This window comes from Nasonia vitripennis (genome assembly GCF_009193385.2).
Source record: "Nasonia vitripennis strain AsymCx chromosome 1 unlocalized genomic scaffold, Nvit_psr_1.1 chr1_random0002, whole genome shotgun sequence".
NCBI lineage: Eukaryota > Metazoa > Arthropoda > Insecta > Hymenoptera > Pteromalidae > Nasonia > Nasonia vitripennis.
The window spans coordinates 201,754-223,567 of record NW_022279588.1 but is presented as its reverse complement, the minus strand read 5'-3'; the positions used below and the strand labels follow the sequence as shown (position 1 = coordinate 223,567).

Below are 21,814 nucleotides of genomic sequence, written 5' to 3'. Positions count from 1 at the left end.
GGATAAACGTTGGTAACTGCTGTCTGTTGGATATGCGTTTAATCTTGAAACCTCGCTAAAGTTTTTTTCGTAACCCTTCTCGAAAGTATTTTTCGTGCGACTAATGCGTACGTAAGATCCAGGCTTGTATTTATTGATTACACCTAACGCCATCTTTTCGCGATTCTTGTAAGTCGATTGCAGACGAGCTCTATTCGCTAAATTTTTGCGCGCTTTCGCAGCATTGTAGATGCTCACGTCACAGGGGCGCATCTTTGTACCGCTGTGTTGCGTATGATTATAAGCCTCGATGATTTTCTGTACCACGTCGATGTAACGTTGCGTGTTATTGTGAGAAAAGTATCGCCACATTCGTTCGCGTATAGTACAGTTTAGTCTTTTCACCACAGTCGCTTTGATATCGGGGTTTCGAGCTGTACGGAATTTGATGTCGCGTTTTTTCAAAAATTCCTGAAACGTCGAGCCTACAAACTCCTTACCCTTGTCGGATTGTAAGAGTATCGGGACGCGACCGTTGCTGCGTTCGAGTATTCGTCCGAAGGCTGCGGTGACGTTGGCTGTAGTTTTATCGCGTAGAGGCTCCAGCCACGCGTGTTTACTCAATACGTCCACCACTACGAGTAGGTAACAGTATCCGTCGTTGTGCTCTTTGATCGTGGTTAATTGAAGCAAATCGCACTCCCATACGTCGTCAATGTTGCTCACGTTGTAACTTAATCGCGGAAATTTACGCTTAACGGGTCTGTGAAGAGTATAGGCGTCTTGATTACTAAGCCACTCTAAATAATTTGCCTTTTCGATTTACACGCACGAGATTGCGCGCACCCGTGTAACCAGCCTCGTGCGAGACATCGTAGTATTGCTGTTCGTACGATGACGACGACGCCATGCTTAAAAGTTTGCGAGACGTAGCCGTCAAAGCAGGCGATGCCGGTGATTCGCTGCTGCTGCTGGTGCTGCTAGAGTTGTGTATTTCCATCAACGCGTCGATACTCTCTTTACTAGGCAGTCGTCGTTTCGCTGTATTATTCGGCTCTGTCAAATTTTTACCAATTTTCACTATTTCCGGGTTTCCAATCAGCTTTATCGGCGTGTCGACTGTCTTGATGAATTTGGCGAAAGGTAAACGGCCGATGGGCACTTACGACTGATCCAGTGTTTTTTTCCTGCGTGCGACAACGTCGCTAATCAGTTCTATAATGTTGGAATCTTATATGGGCCGGCCGTCTATACTGACTCTGCCAGTGCTATCCCACTTGAGACGATCGCCGGCAACGGTTTTCCAGTGTTTCAGCAGAAGGCGCGTTTTTTGAGCGTAACTCTTGGGCACGCTGTCGAGTATTATTTCTTCAGTCATTGGTGCCGATGTGGCCTCTATTTCGTCGACGTCGCGCTCGTAATCGAGTTCAGCGTGACGTTCGGAATCTTTGAAAAACAGATATCGCCGCAGTACTTGTAAATAGTTTTGACATTTTTCACGCTCATCTGTAAATTTATTCGAATGTAGAATTGTGTGCATCTCGGAATCGAGTCTTGAGAGATTGTCGCCGCACGTTTGAACAGAGTTTTCACACGACTCGTTTACTACTGGCGGTGCTGCTGCTGGCTGAACGTTTTGCATGCACGAAAACATATCTTCGGGCACGATAATCATTTTTCTCGCACGATCCATTTTAGTCTTCCGCTGCTGACTTTGAATTAAATAACTTCGAGACAAGAGCCCCGATAATAGGTGCGAGTAGAAGCGACAAGAAAGAACCACCGTGCTGTACGAGAACTCGTTTCTTTTTCTGCCAATCGCTGACAGATTTCTTATTATTGCAAATCGTCAATTTTCTCAGCACGTTTTTGTGCTTTTTGAGTCGTCGTTTATGCGAGTGCCGAATCTGAGCTCTGTCGCGAGGATTTTTAAATATAACAAGATACTTTGAATTTAAACTTATGTCGCGCGGAGACTTTCCCTGGTGAAAAATATTCTGCGTCACCAGAAAGACCGACAAATTCAAATGATGAGATGAACGCGAGAACAAATCCAGAACTATATCGTTCGATGATTCTCGCATCAAGTCGTCGAGAATCAGTAATTTTTTCTTTCCCATATCCACGGAGTAATCGCTTCGCTGCGGAAGTCCCTCTCAAAACTCGATAGGTATAGCAGCACTCCCGCCAACTTTGAATTCACTGCGGTACGTGTCTTGCCACTCGGTATAGTAGAGCAGAACCCTGTCGAAGCGATGCGCGTATACTCACGCGGGCCGCTTATAAGCGTATATTAGCGGCTACGAGTATCATCCGCGGGCGAGCCGTCTATACGCGTGCATGTACGGCTCGTCTATAAGCGTGCGATGATGAGTGAGTAAAGGAGCGAGAAGGATGTTATAATTACAAGAAAAAGTTTAAAATACTTTTATTTTTATTATAAATATATTAAACATAACGCAGAACAATTTATATTACTTAAAACTAATACAAAAACGAGATTCTTAAATTTACTTTTATTTATTCGCAAACAACTTACATACTATACTTAACTTTTGTAACCGTGCGGGAGCGATAACCCGGGAGTAACATACCTACGCTTTTTTAGAACTATGCTACACGATTTGACCTCTTCTCGCGTGACGACAGTTTGATCTGGCAATCTTTTAATAGAATTAAACTTAAGATTAATGCATTCATTCTCTTCATCAGGCTTAAAATAATTTTCAATCATACTCCTAATGCTAGGATAATATATTCTCAAAGAATTCGACAAATTTAGCGAGATACCCTTGACTTTACATTTTTCGGATACCTCGGCAGTTCTCGAATTCACGGTTCTGTAGCCGTAAAATTTCGGACCACCCGAGAGGAAACTCGTAATATAAGTCCCTTCGTCGAGCTCGTTGGTCATATCACCGAGCAACGAGCCTAACGGGGGGCCTGTATTCTTGTGCGTTTTCGTTGCACACAAATATGCACGAATCAGTGTCGCAGTACAGCGTTCGCTTGCCGAGCTTCTCCAAATACGAAAATAGTTTCAAGCGGGCCAGAGTTGTCGTGTAGGCTGCTATAACTACGTTCGTATATGGAGTAGACTCCACAGCATCATCGATGTACTGCCAGCTCGCATACACCACCTCCTCGTTGACCAGCAGGAGACTCAAGACCTTTTTATCCTCGGCCGTTAGAAGTTTAAGGAGGTCTTCGCGCTCCTTGACGATCACCGTCTGTTTTAAATTATCGCGCTGTCCGAACTTACCCCAGAACGAGTTCAGACAGAGCTTCGCAACAGTGCGCAGGCCAGGGTTTTTCGCGATTTTTTCCAGATCAAGCGATATCCCCTCATTTTCGCGATACTCGCGAACGTAACGCGCTTTCGATTCCGCGTCAACGCACCAAGTTGGAAACCCCGATGCTTCCTGCTTTAATCGCAAGAAAGTATCGATGTAGCCAGCGAAAAGTCCTCCTTCACCTGTGAGCGGATCGTACTCGGTCATACTATACTGCCATATGACGAATATTTCAGTTATAGCATAGCCGAGTTCGATGGCTTTCCGCAGCTCATCCGCCACCCAGGTTCCGCTGAACTCTCGCTGACTCGCATCCGAGTGGCAACAATCGCTCTGCCGCATCTCTTCGCAGCATGTACGACACAGTGCGAAGAGAAGCTTGCCCTGCATTTTTATCGGCAAAAGAGGCTGATACAATTTTCTCGGCGGTAAAACCTTACATTTTACCAGCCCATCTATGGCCGAAAAACTGTTGAGATTGCCACCCGTCAGCTCATCAGATTCCTCGCCGACGTAAACCTTTGGATGACCGAGCGGAAATCTGCCTCGTTTACAAACGTAAGGATACAGCGAGCATATATCTGTATACAGAATACGCTCGCCTGGCTTAGCATCGTAAACTGCGACGAAATTTTCGGTCCGTCCGCCGAAGAACGCGTCACGAGGATTAAGCGTTATTTTGCTGATGAGCGGATGCTCCGACACGTACTTAGCGATTTCGAGGTTTTCACGCTTGACTCTGTCAAACTCGCACTCGCAAATTTCGTGCGTCTCGTAACCGAGCTGTTGGATCTGCGCGATTTTAGCGCGTGTATTCTCGAGCAACGCGTCGAAATTACGACCCCAGGCATTCGGCTTGTTGCGATTGTTTTTGAAACATTCAGGGCAGCCATGCGTATAGCAGCCCTGGTATTCAAAAACAATGGGATTTTCTGCTGGATTGGTAGATGGTAAGAATCCGTCGACCAAAAATCCCTCGGGAAGCCGATATTCGCGCGCTCTGCCTGCATGCATGATTTCGCGACCGATCTCTCGCTCGCACTGTAGCAGCCACTCGACGGCTTTTTGGGAGTGCTTTTCGGCGCGCCGATACCCGCCCCTGGGGACTATTCCTATAGTATGTGGCTTTAAGAAATTTTTTCTATGGAAATGAGAGCACGCGGACGCGATTGTAGTAGCCACTACAAACGGGTCCGTGTCTCCGACCTCGAGAAAAATTTTTCTGAAAGCCACACACGCGCGACGCAGAATCGTCACATCTATGCGACAGTAGTCGACAATTTCTTTGCTGAAATCGAACACTGCGTTCGCTGCACGCATCTCGCTGTGCCACAGCAAGAACTGCTCGCGCTCGCTCGACGATATAGTGTCGGGCGAATAATAGTGCGCATCCGGTATGGCCCCACGGTATTCAGCGTTAGCCGAGGTGTTAAAAAGGTGCGGAAAACAGCCTTTTTTCGTAGTCTCACCTAAACCAAATGTAGCAGGCAACGCGGCCAACTTCATTTGAAAATAGCTGAGACTATCGATGAACTTTGTGCGTCCATACCGGATGCACAGTACTTTCTGACCATTTAGTATGATGCTTGGCGCGCAATTTATTTTACGTTCGACAAGCCGTCGTAAAACGAATTGCGCATCGTACCCTCGTGCGTTGTGCGCGATGCATATTATATTTTCAAAGTCCGTTTTGTCGCGTGCTACAAGCTGTAGCAGCTGACCAACGGGATCTTCGGTAAATACATGCTCGCACATACCGCACGAGGGACACCATTCTGAAATGTCGTCAGAACTTATGCACTCCGTGCAGATTTGCTGTACAACGCAGACATTCGGGACGTGCATCTTTATGCTTTCATCGCCTCGATACGATGCTTCTTGCAACGTTTCCAGATCGTAGAAAACATAAAGATATTTTTTCGCTGAAGCATCATTTTTTTTCGGCTGTATAAAACAGTGTTGATTATAACCGTGTGTCGACTTGCAATGTCGACAACAATTTTTGCCGCACTCGTACTTACCGCGCTGCCGGTTCACGCTTTTGCAGCAGGTAAGACAACACATCGCACAATCGCTTGTGCTTCGCTTTGTATGATCCCGCAACCGAATGGTTGCGAAAACATACATCGCCGAAAAAACTGCGATTGCACAATGCGCATTTTTGCAAAGCTTCGTTTTCGCTACAGGGTGGTGAGACGAAGCAACACGAACACAGCTGCCTACAGTTGTGATCCTCGATATTGCTGTAGCCGCGATTGCAAAAAGTACAAAAAAGTTTTGCCTTCGCAGCTCCAAAAATATTGACGATCACGTCGTAATGAAGCTCGGAATAGAGCAAAAATATTACGGTTGTGCAGGCATCGCAGCGTCCGTCAAAAAATGGTGCTTCACCGCTGCCCATCGAGTCCATTCTCGTAAGCAACTAAAGCTGTACCACGAGCAGTAAAATAATGCTGAAATTGACGAAGCTCTCGTACACCGCAACCTTCGCGAAGTACGAGAACACCGGCATCCTGGCACAATTTTATAGCTCGCTCATGCTGTAGTTGCCTACGACCGTCGCGGATGACGGTCCACTCGGCTCGCATCGCCGGGGTATCGTTCGTCCGAAGCGCGATTTTTGCCTCGCCTACAACGAGCGCTCTCGGCAGACAGAGATTGTCACGATTGCCGATCTGAATGATGGACCGTTGAGAAACGCTGTCGACGGTCAAATTTTTCCGTCGAGAGCCAGCTACACCTACAGACATCTCTACGACGGTCAAACAAACGGTAAATGACTCGTTAAATTTGCGTTAAATCGACTTTTAAATCGTTAAAATAACCTTAAAAAAAATCTTGATTGCATTTAAATCATTATTATTGCGCGTATGCGCAATCTGGTGGTATCTACTTGAATATATTATCCTAATATTTCATGTATAAAAGGTTCATCCAAAAATATTAAGTTATTAACTTATAATATTGCAAGTTGAAAATTTGCTCGGTATATTTTATTTCGTTCAGAGTTTCCATCCTCTCCCGATATTTTTCGTCTCCTCCGGTCACGTGACTTCCACCCTACTGAAAAAAATCAGATGACAATCAACTGATAATTAGCTGATAATCAGCTGATAATCATGCCAAAACGTCAGCTGATTATCAGGTGATTTCGGCTCAGTATTTTTAATAAAGCTGATAGTTATAAATATGCGTTTATGTGAGATAAAATGTTGATGATAATCAGGTGATAATTAGGTGATAATTCTTCAAAATTTGTAGCCTTTAATATATTTATTATAAGTTGTTTAAAATAAGTAAAATTTATAATTTCACATAATGAGGGCCAGTACTGGTCTTACCATCAGGATGATAACACAAAAACTCTAGCTGTGAGCTCCAAAATTTTTATTTTTTAACAATTAAAAAAAATTTGTTTAAATTAAATTATTGAAAAACAAAAATAAGGTTACATATTTTGAATGATTATCACCTGATTATCATCAACATTTTATCTCACATAAACGCATATTTATAACTATCAGCTTTATTAAAAATACTGAGCCGAAATCACCTGATAATCAGCTGACGTTTTGGCATGATTATCAGCTGATTATCAGCTGATTATCAATTGATTGTCATCTGATTTTTTTCAGTAGGGCGGTGAGTATATTAGGTATTATACGCCAATGGTTACAGTAGTTAATCTACTTTACCGACATTCGTCTGCTACTCGGCGACACGCGATTATAATATGCATGTAATGCTATACGTATATATATCGTTAAATCCTCGACTTTTGAAATTTGCGTTGCTCTGAACGAGTCCAGACACCACAGACCATAAATCATCGCCAGTCAGCGCGATTGCGAGACGATACGAGAGCCCGGCTGACCCGTTTGCGAAATATTCGCTAGATATTGAAACACCCATGCGATCGCTTCCGCTTTTGATTAGAGTTAGCAAATACTCGTAAATGTCACGTATTGCTAACTCAACCCAGCTGAGCATGTTGGTCCCACGCGGCGGTGTTTTAATCCGTAGCGTCAGACGGCGAGTGTCTGTACGGAATTTCCGTACGCGATGCACCGTATTCGCGATAATTTCGAAGCGACGATAGCGCTCATCATCACGAGCTTCCTCCTCCTCCTCCTCCTGATCCGAATCAGAAGCTGCAGCAGAACCCCTTACAATACTATTGTTCGGCGACGGTGCCTTTTCGCTCGAGGTATCCCCGCCGTCACCACCACCGCCTACCTGCGATATGCCGCTCGCTGTGCTGTCATCGATGATCGGGTGACCCGCATCGTAGAACCCGACCTCCTGCAGCATCGACAATGTAGGGCTCAGCGCTGTTGAAGAGTCCGATGATATTTCCGGCGATGATGGGCCCTCTTCATTGCTGCTGCTGCTGCTGAGATTATCGTCGTCGACTGCAAAGAAGCGAGCCTTCATTCTTCCGCACGACCGTTGTAGCATTAAATGATGTCGCTGAACAACTCGGCCATCTCGAACGCAGTCATAGAAAATAACTCGTCTGCTGATTTTTCAAGCAAGTTGTTTAACCAACGTACTTCCTGCGCACGACCGTTATTTACGATTCGTAGCGCAGCAGCTTGAAAAATCATAGCCGCGTCATTTTCTGGATCTGCATCCGGACAGGGCTCCATGTCTTCGTTCACACGACGTCTGATAACTTAAAAAATTATTATTGTAAGTAATAATAATTTTTTAAGAAAATTTAAAAGTTAAAATAGTTTCTCTTACTTTCATTAATACTGCGGTCGAACGAGCTGTACTGATCGAAGTGTGCATGCGGATTCATCGAAACTTCCTCAGCGGTCTCATCCCGAGTCGCAAAGCCCTCGAAAATCTCGGCTCTCGTAGGACCAAACTCGGGAGCTGGCTCGTAGCGGAACGAAAGCAGAATCATCGCAGCCTCCATCTTTTGCTCGCTACCTCTCAGCGGTGCTGGAGCGCCAGCTCTGTAGACAGCCTGCTCGGAGACGCCAGGCCGATCATCGCCGTGATCGCTGTCCTCTATCTCGATCTCAGCATCATCTTCCATGGGGTCCTCCATAGGAGCTTGTATACCCTCCTGCTCCTCCTGTTCTTGCTCCTCCTCCTCCTCCTCCTCCTCCTCCTCCTCCTCCTCCTTCTCCTCCTCCTCGGATGATGTGGCTCGCTGTGGTGAAGGAGGTGACGACACAACAAACAGCGTTTCGTCGCTGTCGCTCTCCTCAGCATCCTCCTGCAGAGTAATTCGAGCTACAAGAAGAACAAAAATAAAGTACTATTTTTTTTTTAACTAATTGTAGGGAACACTGTAAACACTTACCATGTTCCTCGATGATATGCCTCAGACAGTACACATCGTGTGCACCGCGTTCCACCAAAAAACTGCCCACGATTTTTATCACAACACTAGAATGTTTAAAGTATCTCTGATAAAAATGGGCGATCCAGCGGTACGCGCAATACGGCAAGCAGCGCAGCTCGTGTCGCAACCTCTCCTCGCACATCCGATGAACGCGCACGTACCACTCGCGGGTACACTTCCTCTGCACAGGTATGTGACGTCCCTTGAGCGTGTTGGCTACGCGCAGGATCGCATCGCGAACTTCGTTCGTAGCACTGGGCATTTCTGCGACACGTGGTAAGCTGGCTCTCTCAATGACACGCATTTCGAGAGACTGATGACTGCGCTAGCGTACGGAGGAGTTTTGTAGACGGCTCAGGGCTGATATGTATACACACATTCCGTTTAGTTTGGCCTACATACGTGGCAGAGCAATCATTACATTCAGGTTTATAGACAACGTTGTTTTCTAGATCTTTATCTTTTTTTGTCTTTGCCTTTTATGATGGTATTTTTCATTTGGCTATTTATTTTTGGTACAGTTTCGATGTTGAGAGTCTTGAATGTATGACTGGTCTGCTCGTAAAAACCTTGAATACAGGGTAGGCTTACAATATTGCATTTTTCATTACTGTTAATCTGTTGCCTTGACAATGTGTTTGATGTTAACGTTGACATTCTTTTTCGTATATATTTGTTAACGAAGGCGGGTGGATAATGATTTTCGTGCGGTAATTTTTTGATGTTTTGGATGTTCTTATTGTGAAATTTCTTGTTGGATAATTTTATCGCTTTATCGACCATGGCGATTTTTTGAGGCATAGGATGTTGTTATGTGTAATTTAAAAATCTGCCCGAGAAGGTCGGTTTGGTGTACCAATAAGTTACTATTTTATCATTGCCATCAATTAATAGAACATCTAGAAAACTTATGAGTTATCGATCTCAGTCTCATGAGTAAATTGTAATCTATTGTTGTAAGAATTGAATGTTTTTAAAATTTCGTCCACTTCGTCATTCAGCACACATGTAATAATGTCGTCGACATATCGATAAAAGAATGTTGGTATAAACGATAGTTTAGATAGACAATCCGTTTCGAGATCATCCATGACAATGTCAGCAAAGAAACCCGAGATCGGAGAGCCCGTTGGTGTGCCAAATAGCTGTTTGTAAAATTTGCCATTGAGTTGAAAGAATGTATTCTCCATAAGTAATTCACAAGCCAGCAAGATTTCATTGAGAGGTATTTCAGATTTTTGTACAATTTGTGTATATCTTTTTTCGATACTCTTCTTGACTAATGATTTAGCAATGTTGGTATAGAATGATTTTACATCGTGGCTGATTAAGCGGTGGTTCGGTGGGACTACAACATTTTTAATTTTTTCTATGAAATCATAGCTGTTTTCTACGTATGAGTCAGATTTTTTGATGCTATTTTGTAATATTTTAAGAAGGCTTTTCGATAAAAAATACGTAGGTGAGCCGATTGTAGAGATAATAGTTCGTAAAGCGATATCTCTTTTGTGAATTTTAGGTAGTCCATAACATTTTGGCAAGGTGGTGTCTGTGTGAATTTGAATTTACTGTATTTTTTCCCTAAAAAGCCGTTAGTGTTCCAATTGTTAATGAATTTTTTAACTTTGTTCTGGATCTTTCGCTATTTCGGTGTATGTATTTCTATCTAAAAATTGTAGTTCCATTTTTTCGATGTAATCGGATCTTAGCATCGCAACGGTCACATTTTCATTGTCGGCTAAAGTGAACATGATGTTTTTGTTATTTTGAATACAATCTTTAGTGTCTCGAAATTTTTTCTTAAAAATTGTTTCTTCTATTCTTGTGTGTTTAGTTTTGTGTCTGTATTGTGTGATTTTTTTTATCGGTATATTTCATATGTCATTGGCGGTTTTATCCGGTAAGTTATTGTGAGTAATCAAGCTTTCTATGATTTTTATACATTCGATTGTTTTTGTGTCATCAAGTTCACTTTTTGGATTGAATTTTTTCCTGGTGACGTTACAAATAGCACATTGGTTAGTATCTCTACGTCGGTGAGATTTTTGAACCATTTTTCGCAATTCGATTCGGCGTTCATATTTGTCGTTACATGTTTAGAAAATTTTTTCTCATGAATTTTGTTAAGTTTGTCGCGATGATCGGTGTTATTCAAATCTTGTTTTTTGAAAATATTCTGAGTGACGTTATGTGGTATTATTTCTTGTAATTGTTCTTTTAATTTTTCGGATTCAAGTTCTAAAAAATTGATGTGTATGCAGAAATCTTCGATTTCTAAGTTCAGGATTTTACTTTGGAAATTTGAGATGAGTTTATTGAATTTACGTCTACCCGAATCGCTGCGAAAATTAAAATGGCTTAGGTTACTTTCGATGTTGGTGACGTTTGTAGGCTGAAGGAAAATTTCGAGATTTCAGATAAATCGGCATCTGGCGAGACCTGGGAAGGGAAACTCGAGTTTTGGGGACTTTGCGGGGGCGAGCTGAGAGCTTCGTCTTGTAGTTTTTATTAAAATATAGCTTTTGCATTTTCTAATCAAATACTTTGAGTTTTTATTTTAGTTTGCCTTTTAATCGTAGTAGTTTTTTATCCCTTTGTTATTTCAGTCTAATCGATTTTTTAGCTTGATTTCATTTTTTATTAGTTTAAATAAATTTTAGTCATTTTTTATTAGAGGCGCGAACTCCGAGCGCGTCACTGCTCCGGTGAGCAACTACAATAAGCCATTCAAACCTTAATATTGGTGAAAGTAAGAGTTCGATCCGGACTACGACCATACAAAAATTCATGGAGATACCGTTTTATGTTGCAAAAGTTCCTGTATGGGTCCTAGAATGACAGAGACCCTGTATTTTTGGCTAAAAATGAAGATATCCATAAATTTGTGCTGAAATGATTAAATTTCATATTCAAAGCCTTTGGCAAACCTTATGAATTGCTTGGAGCATTCCTAAAAAATCACAGAGGTAGCAAACATCAAAATAAAGAAAGTCACCGTAGGAAAAAATTGTTCCTTAATGTCCATCATTGACTAAAAATTCGAAGCTTAGTGATGAATTATCTAAATACTCGTTTGCTTATCGTGAATATATCATATTACAAGAACAGGCACAATGTGCACAAACAAATTAAAGATCTTGCTCAAATCATAAGAGCCAATACTTATTATATTATACAATTATTTATTGAAGTTTACCAAAGTCTTAAAACATATAATTCTATTAAAAGCCTGCGCGCATTTAAAATGGTCGCAGCCTGCTCCCTCTGCTTTTTGAATTTTTTACTTAACGAGAGTCCAAGACACTGCAGCACAAACACACACACATGCATGGCATCCACTGCTATGCTGCTGTGGCTAACCTTTCACCCGCATCGCGATAAGTTATTGACAACAAAGTGCGGTGATAGTTGTTCGTACCCGTAGTCCAAAAGTTCGTTGTGATATTTTCTACACTGCTGGCAACTACTCAAGTGTTTTTTTTTTAGTAAACTGCAAAGGAGTAAATAGTGAGAGCCCTATCTCCCAGTGTAAACCTGTTGCTGCTATCAGATAAGCCTTTCATTCTACATAATATTTTGTTAATTCTTCTAAGTAGCAAAAGAGCTTGTTGCTTTGTGTTTAAGCCAGCTTCTATTTATTTTAGCTTATTGGAGATACTATGCATCTAGAGGACAGTTTCATCCGTATATGCTGAATTTGCTTGGGCAAGAGTTATCATGGTGAGTCTGATCATTAATTTAACTAACACCTCAGAAAACTACACTAGTTTCTAATATTCATTCGCAAAGTGTTTCGTTTGTTATATTTTAATTTGCATCACAAACGCAAAATGTCATGTGATAATTGCCCTTATTTTACTATTCTTGAGTTAAAAAATTTGTATACTGTTTTATTACACGTTAAGATTAGTGAATAATTTTGCGTCGATTCTCATGTAATATTAGTACAATAATTTCTTTAATTTTACTTTGATTACTCAGTGCACCACGTCCGTTACTCTATAAATTTATTTTGAAAATCAGAAATATTTTAAATTCAATAAAGCTTTAATTGGAAACTGACGTTAGAAATGTATGCTAAACACAAAATAAATTGTACTTATCTTCTATTATAAAGAACAGTCGATCTCTATGTGTCATTTGTAACCAGTGACGTGATTCTATAAAAATATTCTCATGTCAGTGTAAGATCTGTTCAGAGGTAATATACTGAATATTTGATATTATGGTTTAATATGCATGTATGTACCCCACCGATGGCGGTACGTCCGACCGCGGGGAGAGAGACAGCAGCGCTAGCTGTGAGCGAGCGCCGACGCCGCCCTAGAGTTTCATTCTGACCACAGTACATGTCAGACGCGCTAGAGAGAGAGAGAGAGAGAGAGAGAGAGAGAGAAATAAAGTGCCTTAGTCCAGGAGAAGAGCCTTCTTCTTGATCTCCGAGCAGCCTTCTCCCACATTGGTGACCTCAAGTGATTCTTCACGACAACGCAGCCACGGCATCTTCAACGAAAATAAACAGGGAACAGTACACGCGTCTCCGCGACTCTCGCTAGCAACGTCGTCTTTATCTCGCGGAATCATGCACGATTCTCAACCTAACTTTAGGAAGCACCCAAGGCGGTTGCGATAGATTCTTAGACATAAATAAGTTAAAAACTTTGACACTAGTCAACAACGCGCAATTATCGTTAAAATTCTTGACCAAAGACTTTTTCTCGTTGATTACTTCGCTAAAAATCATTGGTTGCAATGAAGTGCCAATGGACAAGCTGTTCAACTTCGTGATCATTAACACTAACTTAAAGACGCTAGTATTTAAGGACAGTCAGAGCAGAAACAAAAACTCAGTTGACCTGCTCATAGCAGTATTTTCTAATAGTAATTGTATAGAGGAATTCCAATTCGATTATTCAAACATAAAAGAATTCCACACTCACTTAATTCCCAACATGGTGCTGAATCAAGCTACCTCAGTAAGAGCTTTAAACCTAGAAAATAATGATTTTTTTAAGAATTGGATTCCTATAATTATTATTGATAACGCGTCCAATCTAACCGAGTTGAACATCCTCGGATTAGAATTCGAGTATTCGCTTCCGTTACAAAGGTTACCATTTTTAGTTTCTCTTAAACTTAACTACAATCAGGCTATCGAAACCACGTTAGCTAGTCAATAAAAGCAAACTTGATGTAGTAGTCAATAACGCACAAGGTTAAAAGAGAACCGGTGCAATCAATCTAGCTTCATTAAAAGACGTAATCTTTGGCTGTGCTAAATTAAGTTTAAGATTCATTAACTGTAAGTTCGTCGCTTTAGCATCAACGCAAAGAGCTTTGGAATCAGATGGTGTTATTGTACAACGTTCAGAAAACTCAATTATTATTTGTAAGCGCTAAGCGACTCTAATATACTACCAAGAAATCTCTGTATTCATCTAATGTAAAATACTCTCTAGCCGCTGACAGAATCTAAAAAAAAAACATGTTTGTATCGTCATAATCACAACTCTCTCGCGATTCATTTAATCACTCAGTTATTGCAAAAAAAAATAAAAGCTACACATTTTTTTTCCTTTTCGGGGGGAGTACTGTATGTACCCCACCGATAGATGGCGGTACGTCCGACCGCGGGGAGAGAGAGAGCAGCGCTAGCTGCGAACGAGCGCCGACGCCGCCGTAGAGTTCCGTTCTGACCACAGTACATGTCAGACGCGCTAGAGAGAGAGAGAGAGAGAGAGAGAGAGAGAGAGAGAGAGAGAGAGAGAGAGAGAGAGAGAGAGAGAGAGAGAGAGAGACAAATCAAGTGCCTTAGCCAGGAAAAGAGCCTTCTTCTTGATCTCCGACCCTCTCCTACATGCACTATAGTGAATTATGCATTTGATTTTTACAAAAATGTTTTACAAATTGTGTAGAAACAGTCTACCATAACAGTTTTTACTCAACAGCTTTGGTTCGCACTTTCGCAGTAGACCCTATAGCTGTGGCGGCTTAAAAAATCATATGCGTACTAATATGTGAAAGATAAATCTATTTGTTAAAATAACAATTACTTGATTTATTGTTTAGTTTTGACACAACCTTACATATAAATATTCAGCTCTGTAGCTGTGATAGTTATCGAGAATCACAAAAAACAAATTGTAAAACGAGTACACGGAGTTGATCAAGAATAATGTTTTTGAAGTTACTCGAAACCTATAACAGTTGGAGGACTGAAATTTTTTCATGTAGGCTTGTTTCAACTTAATAAAACAATAAATCAAGTGGTTTTTATCTTAACCAATAGATTAATGGTTTTCATATCAGTACTCATGTGATTTTTTAAGCCGCCACAGCCATAGAGACCACTGCGAGAGTGTGAACGAAAGCAGTTGAGTAAAAATTGTTATAGTAGCACGTTTCTAGACAATTTGTAAAATATTTGTATAAAAATTAGATGTATAGTTCTTTATAAGTAAATTTTTTATGAATAAAAACTTTCGAAATGTACATTTAGCAAATATGTAGAACGATTCAAAATCATCTGAAACGCATAAGAAACACAGTTCTACAAATAATTGTTTCCCTACTGAACTTAGAATTTTTTCAGCTGCGGAACTTAGTTAATTTATGCACTTGGTCAGATGAGATTTTGTCATGAGATCTCATGTGAGATCTCACCTGAGATTTAACAATTGGGTGTGTATTATGTTGAGTTTGAAGGAACGTTAAAATTGTCAAACGCGAGATATTTATGATGGCATAAAAGAACAAAAAGCACGTGGATCTGACTACTAAAGTTATCTGTTGATAGTTTATCATTTTTTAAAATGATTAAAGAAGGATGCCTCTACACGTCCAGCAGGAGACCAAGGCTTAGGTCGAATAATTCAATCGCAACAACTGACGACGATCGCTTCATTTCGATACAGCAATTTATTGTTGCCGAAATCACTATGAAAGAATATGTTATATGTAATGTTGTAAATGCTGAGAGTTTCTTAATAGATTGTTTATCTGTAAAAAGAGTAGTATATATTTCTCAAGATGATATAGCTATTAAAACTGAAGAATTAAAAAAATACGTATTTCTGTGAATGTCAATAATTGTACATATTTATCTGTTGGGCCTAATTAATATTATTTTTAAAATATTGTAAATATGTAAAAAACATGTGTATAATATTCATTATAAAATATTCTATCATTTTGTCTACCTTTTATCTTGTAATGCTATATGTATATGTGTCATTTCCCTCATAAATCATATTGTTATATATTTTTACTATACATGATTTTAGTATACGATTTTATTTCATGAATATTTGGGACTAAAAAATCATATAATGAAAACATGTAATTAAATTATGTAACAATATCATATACTAAATTAACATAATTATTTTCAACCGGGCAATAACATGAAAATCAAAAATTTGGCTTTCGCTAGAAAGATATTTTATAAAATTTCTTATAACTATGGTTCTACTTAAGATATTGATTTTAAATTTGGCATAGGGGTCTAATTCATCTCAAAATACAAAGAGAAAACATTATTAGGATAGTTATATATAGTATATACATATATATAGGATAGTTATAATAGTAATATACTAATTAGAATTAGTTAGGACAGTTTATTGTACAAATCAACCCCAATAACATCAAAATTGAAAATCTGGCTTTTGCTGGAGAGAGATTCCAATACTTGTTAACAAATATTGACATGTCTAGTACACTCAAAATTAAGAGTACATTACTCAAATAAATTTTGTAAATAGAAATGTATGTGCAAAAATGTATTAGTACTCCTGGTTCTATTTATAAAACTTACAGGAGCTTACAGCTTTGGGAAGTGAGACCAAGTTATTATGATCTGAAGCTTATTTTATTACGGTATTTGGCTAGCTGTTAGTAAAATTTAAAAAAAATTTACAAGTTTTTAAATATTAGGTTTCGATTGGAGTTAGAAATAATTGAAAGAATAATCAAAGGAAAAGTTGCCACTCTTTTTGATATCCGGTACCCTATGACTAAGTATACGTTGCAAAATAGCAATATTTTCATATGCCTAAATGATAGAATGACTAAAAAATAATTGAAATTCTATTAGTACTAGCTTAATCCAATCAATGCGTGCTTTGCCGAGGTACCTGGTACCCAGAGTGAACGGTATAAACGTCGTCTCCTAGAGTTTTACAGGAAATCGTAACACTATGATTCGAAACTCACTTACTCGGGGTGGTTTTCAAGATCGCTGAACACGAATATTGTGACGGCAATGGTCTCCGAGGCACCTGATATGCAGAGTGGACTTTATGAACGTGGTCACCTAGAGTTTTACGGGAAATCATAACATTGAATATAAATATAATAACATAAAAATAAACTATGAATACAATAATATAAAAATATTTGGATAGAGTCCTAGTCTCTTAAAAAATGGTGAAATCTTTAAGAAAAAGCTTTCTAAAATGTATACAAATGTCTTAATAATATTTAAACAAACTTCTACTTTGATTTTTATATTTATATAAGATGAAAAAGGTTAAGCAAAAGGTAACCTCTTAACGATTTCGATTCGTTAATTTTCTGTGCGAGTCGGTTCTCTATAAATATTAAAAAAAATTCACTGGGAGTAACTTGGGGAACAAAAGCTTTGAATAAATAATTATACGGCTTCGTTGTAAAAAGCAGCATATAAGAGACTACAGATTGTCATTCCAAGAATCACTTTTCAAGAATATATTTAAAAAACTGACAGACTTTGGTCTTAAAATATATTAGAACAGATTCGTTGCAATTAAGGAGGTTGATTGGGTACGTTGCTAATCAAAATACGTATACTTTCTGGAAATTGTTATTTTATTCGCGTGCAAAGACATACGTCATTTAAGATTAATGGAAAATCAAGTTATGATAACTAATAAATTTAGATAAGAAAATTAAACTATTTCATTTAAGAAAAAAAAAATCAGTCTTGATGGTATTTGCCTCTAATTTTGAGTTGAATTTACGTATTTTGTATTAAATAATTCTTTATAGAGGTATCCACTGCTTGTTTTTATAATTATCATACATTCATCAAATATATATTTTTAAGTATAAAAATTCCTAACAAAAACTGTTGATTAAATATAACGCAAGCTAAAGCCAAGAAAATGCAATTTTCCATAAGACCCTATGTAAAATTAGAAAAAATTCTTTATTAATATCTCGTCACTGAGGTATCCAAATGTTTTGAAATTTTATATAAGCTTTATTTATGTGTATGACTACTATTCTAAATTTTTTAATAGAATCTCTTATTTCTAAATTGGTCTTCTAGATTGGTTGAAAAACAAATATCAGGTCTGACTGTCGGGATTTTGAACCGATTCTAACCTCAAGAAAATTAAACGCATGAAGCGCGCATTTTATTCACCTAGTATTTTTAATAAATATATTTAATTTACAAAACTGAGTGATTTTACTCTTTAGATATACATAATATAAGAACAGATTGACTATGACTAAGTTGTGGCACAAAACTTTTTAAATGAACAGTAACGTTTCTTAATTGCTAAATGCATCGTGGATAACAGACTCTAGCGTTTTGATCCTGCATTTATTTATAAATTATAACTAAATAACCAAGCTGCAATTAAGCACTTTGAATACATTACACAAGAATAGAAGCATTAAATTGTAGCACGAAAATGTTCCAATAAACATTTACGCAGTTTATTTGTTAAAAACGGCGTGTACAACAGATTCTCACGTTTCAATCCCTGCAACTTTTTCTAAGAATATGTTTAAACAAGCAAAACTAATGTGAATCTTTTTAGATTTATTGAAACAGATTCATCGCAGCTAAGTCAACGCAAAAAACTTATTGAAAAAATATTCATGGTGCTTCGTTGCAGAAAGCGGCGCGTATGCAAGAAACTCGCGTTTCGGTTCCTGCATCTTTTTTTTGAAAATATTTTTTAACAAGATACCTCTGCAAGATTATACTTCAAATATGCTGAGGCTTATTGTATGTAAGAAAATCATGGCATAAAACTTTTTAAATAAATAACTATGCAGTTTAGTTGCAGAAAGCGGTGTGTATACGAAATGCTGTCGCATTTCGGGCTCTGCTGCTTATTTTAATAGTACATTACGATTCTAGTGGAATAAGTAGTCCTTTACAGGACGGCGTGTATTAGCACTGGAGCGTAGCGAGGGAGCTAAACGCCGTGCTATGAAAGACAACTTATTACACGAGAATCGTACGGTACTTAAAACACTGACTACAATAAATCCTCTGTCACGTCTATCCGTGGAATAGCGTACGAGAAAAGCGAGTATGATGAACCCAGTGCAAAAAAGGCTACTTATTCTGCGGATAGGCGATACATGAGTGAGGATTTATTCCACGCAGTGCTACAAAAATATATCAGAAACAAAACTACCCACGCGGAAAAGATTTATCCAGTCTGTATACAGGTTAGATACAGGCTATATACAATCGGCTGTATACAAAAGTGATTGTATATAAATTATATACAGTCTATATACAGACTGGATAGAGAAAAAAATCGGATGTGCGGTTCCCCTGGCAACGACTTATCAACGAGAATCATTACCATGGCAACCAAGAAAAATGTTTCTTGTTTTTGCTGAATTTTATATAGCCTGTATACAGACTGTATACAGACTGGATAAAATAAGCGATCACTTTTGTAGAAAGTCTGTATACAAATATTTCATGCTGTGTCCGTACACACAGCATGAAATATTTCGGAAATATTTCGGAAATATTGGAACGAAATATTTGAAATCTTCCAGGAATCTTTCGACGAAATATTTCTGAAATAATGTTATGTCCCTCGAATTCCTATATTGAAATATTTTTTGAAAGAATTCAGAAATATTTCTGAAATATTACTGCAATAATATCATTTCATAAAATGCCCCGCCTTGCAAATCTCTCATGAAATATTTCCTTGAAATATTTCATGAAATGTTTCTAAAATGTTTCTAAATTATTTTGTGGCACGCAGTCTCCTGGGATTTGTATTTGAAATAATTCTGGAATATTTAAGCAAGCTTCCGTAACATATTTCTTTAAAATATTTCTGATTTATTTCTGAATTATTTCAGTGTTTAATATTTACTAGAAAATTTGCAGTAAAATATTTCCGGAACATTCCAGAAAACTTCCATAAAATTTCTTTAAAATATTTCGGAATTATTTCCTAATTATTTCAGTGTTCAATATTCACCTGAAAATTTTCAGTATAATAATTCCGGAATATTCCAGAAAACTTCCATAAAATTTCTTTAAAATATTTCGGAATTATTTCCTAATTATTTCAGTGTTCAATATTCACCTGAAAATTTTCAGTATAACAATTCTGGAATATTCCAGAAAACTTTCATAAAATATTTCTTTCCTAGATTTAAGTAACATTTCAAAATTATTTCTTAGCCCGTAGTCTCCTGGAATTTGTATTTGAAATAATTCTGGAATATTTAAGCAAGCTTCCAAAATATATTTCTTTAAAATAATTCTGATTTCTTTCAGAATTATTTATGTGTTTAATATTTACTGGAAAATTTGCAGTAAAATAATTCCGGAACATTCAAGAAAGCTTTCATAAAATATTTCTTTCCTAGATTTGAGAAACACGTCTGAAATGTTTCTAAGTTTAATAATCACTATAAGTTACTAGTGAAATGATGATTCAGAAATATTTCTGAAAAATTTAATAAAATATTTCACCTGAAATAATTCAGAAATATTTCACATATCTTCCGTGAAATATTCTTCAAATGTTCCCGAATTGCTTGAAGGTACAGTCGCCGGACACAATAACTTTGCTTTACGCGCCACAACATGGCGGCGGGTCTCTTGTTAATTGGACTCCTTAGATCGGTCATGACTGTCAGGAAAGCGATATCTGACGTCATGACCGTCCTAACCTTCTTCTTCTTCTTCTTTTTATGGCCGTGGTTCGCTGTCTATGCGACTGCGAAGCCGATGCGCCACCTTGTTCTGAAAGCCCAATCAACAAGAGAGCCGCCGCCATATTGTGGCGCGTAAAGCAAAGTTATTGTGTCCCGCGACTGTACCACGACACCGTGAATATATCTTATTTTATATATATAATTATAGTAAATACACAAACAGTTTGTATCTTTGCTTTTACGCCATCGGCTTTCGTAAACTAGTTAGTGTTAGTAATATTAAACTTTTGGATCAAATTATACGAAAAATAATTGAAATCATGTAAGCGGATAAACTGTTAATTCGTTAATTCGAACTCCTTTTGTTTTTGAATATAAAGAATAACTCCATAGTTTGACAGCAGGTACAAACACATAATTGATCCAGTGTGAATTCATGCGCAGGCAGCTAGAGTTAAAATTTATTTTAAGAGTTCCAATAAAATATTAAAGAATTATTTCATAGGTATTTCAAGAAATGTTCCATTGGAATATTTCCGAAATAATTACATGATAGTTTGCGAGACATATGTATGGAATAATCCTGAAATATTTCAAGAAATATCCAAAATTTATTTGAAAAGTTCCAATAAAATATTAAAGAATTATTTCATAAATATTTTAAGAAATATTCCATTGTAATAATGAAGAAATAATTATGTAAAAGTTTACAAGATCTATGGAATATTTCATAAATTTTTTGATAAATGTTTAAAAATTCGTTACAAAAGTTCCAAAGAAATGTTTAAAAAAGATTTCAAAAATCTTCCGCAAAATATTTCAGTGTATTATTAAGTAAATAATTCTGAGCAATATTTTATGAAATATTTATGTAAGATTTCCTAAAGAACATATTGAAATATTTAAAAAGGAATTTCATAGATTCCAACAAAATATTTATGGAATATTTCTGAAATATTTCACGAAATATTTCCATTGAGTCGGTTGATAGCTCTTCTATGGAATATTACTGGAAGGTTTCAGAAATATTCCGTGGATATATTTCACTGAAATATTTCGAAATCTTTCATGCTGTGTGGGATATAACCTGTATACACATTGGATAAATCTTTTGCACGTGAGTATTCAAGCAAAGGGTAGAATAATTTATTTCTTTAAATATATTAGAACAAATCCAACGCAGCAAAGTTGTAACAAAACTTAAAATAAATGATTTTGTGGCTGTTATACATAGCGACGGGTAAACAAAAGATCATCTAATATATGT

The 21,814-nt window shown here is 37.9% G+C and overlaps 1 protein-coding gene across 7 annotated transcripts in view; it reads right to left on the bottom strand.

Moving 5' to 3' along the window:
• The window catches only part of Nos (nitric oxide synthase), a 1,339,001-nt gene that overhangs the window by 1,279,920 nt on the left and 37,267 nt on the right, over window positions 1–21,814 (bottom strand).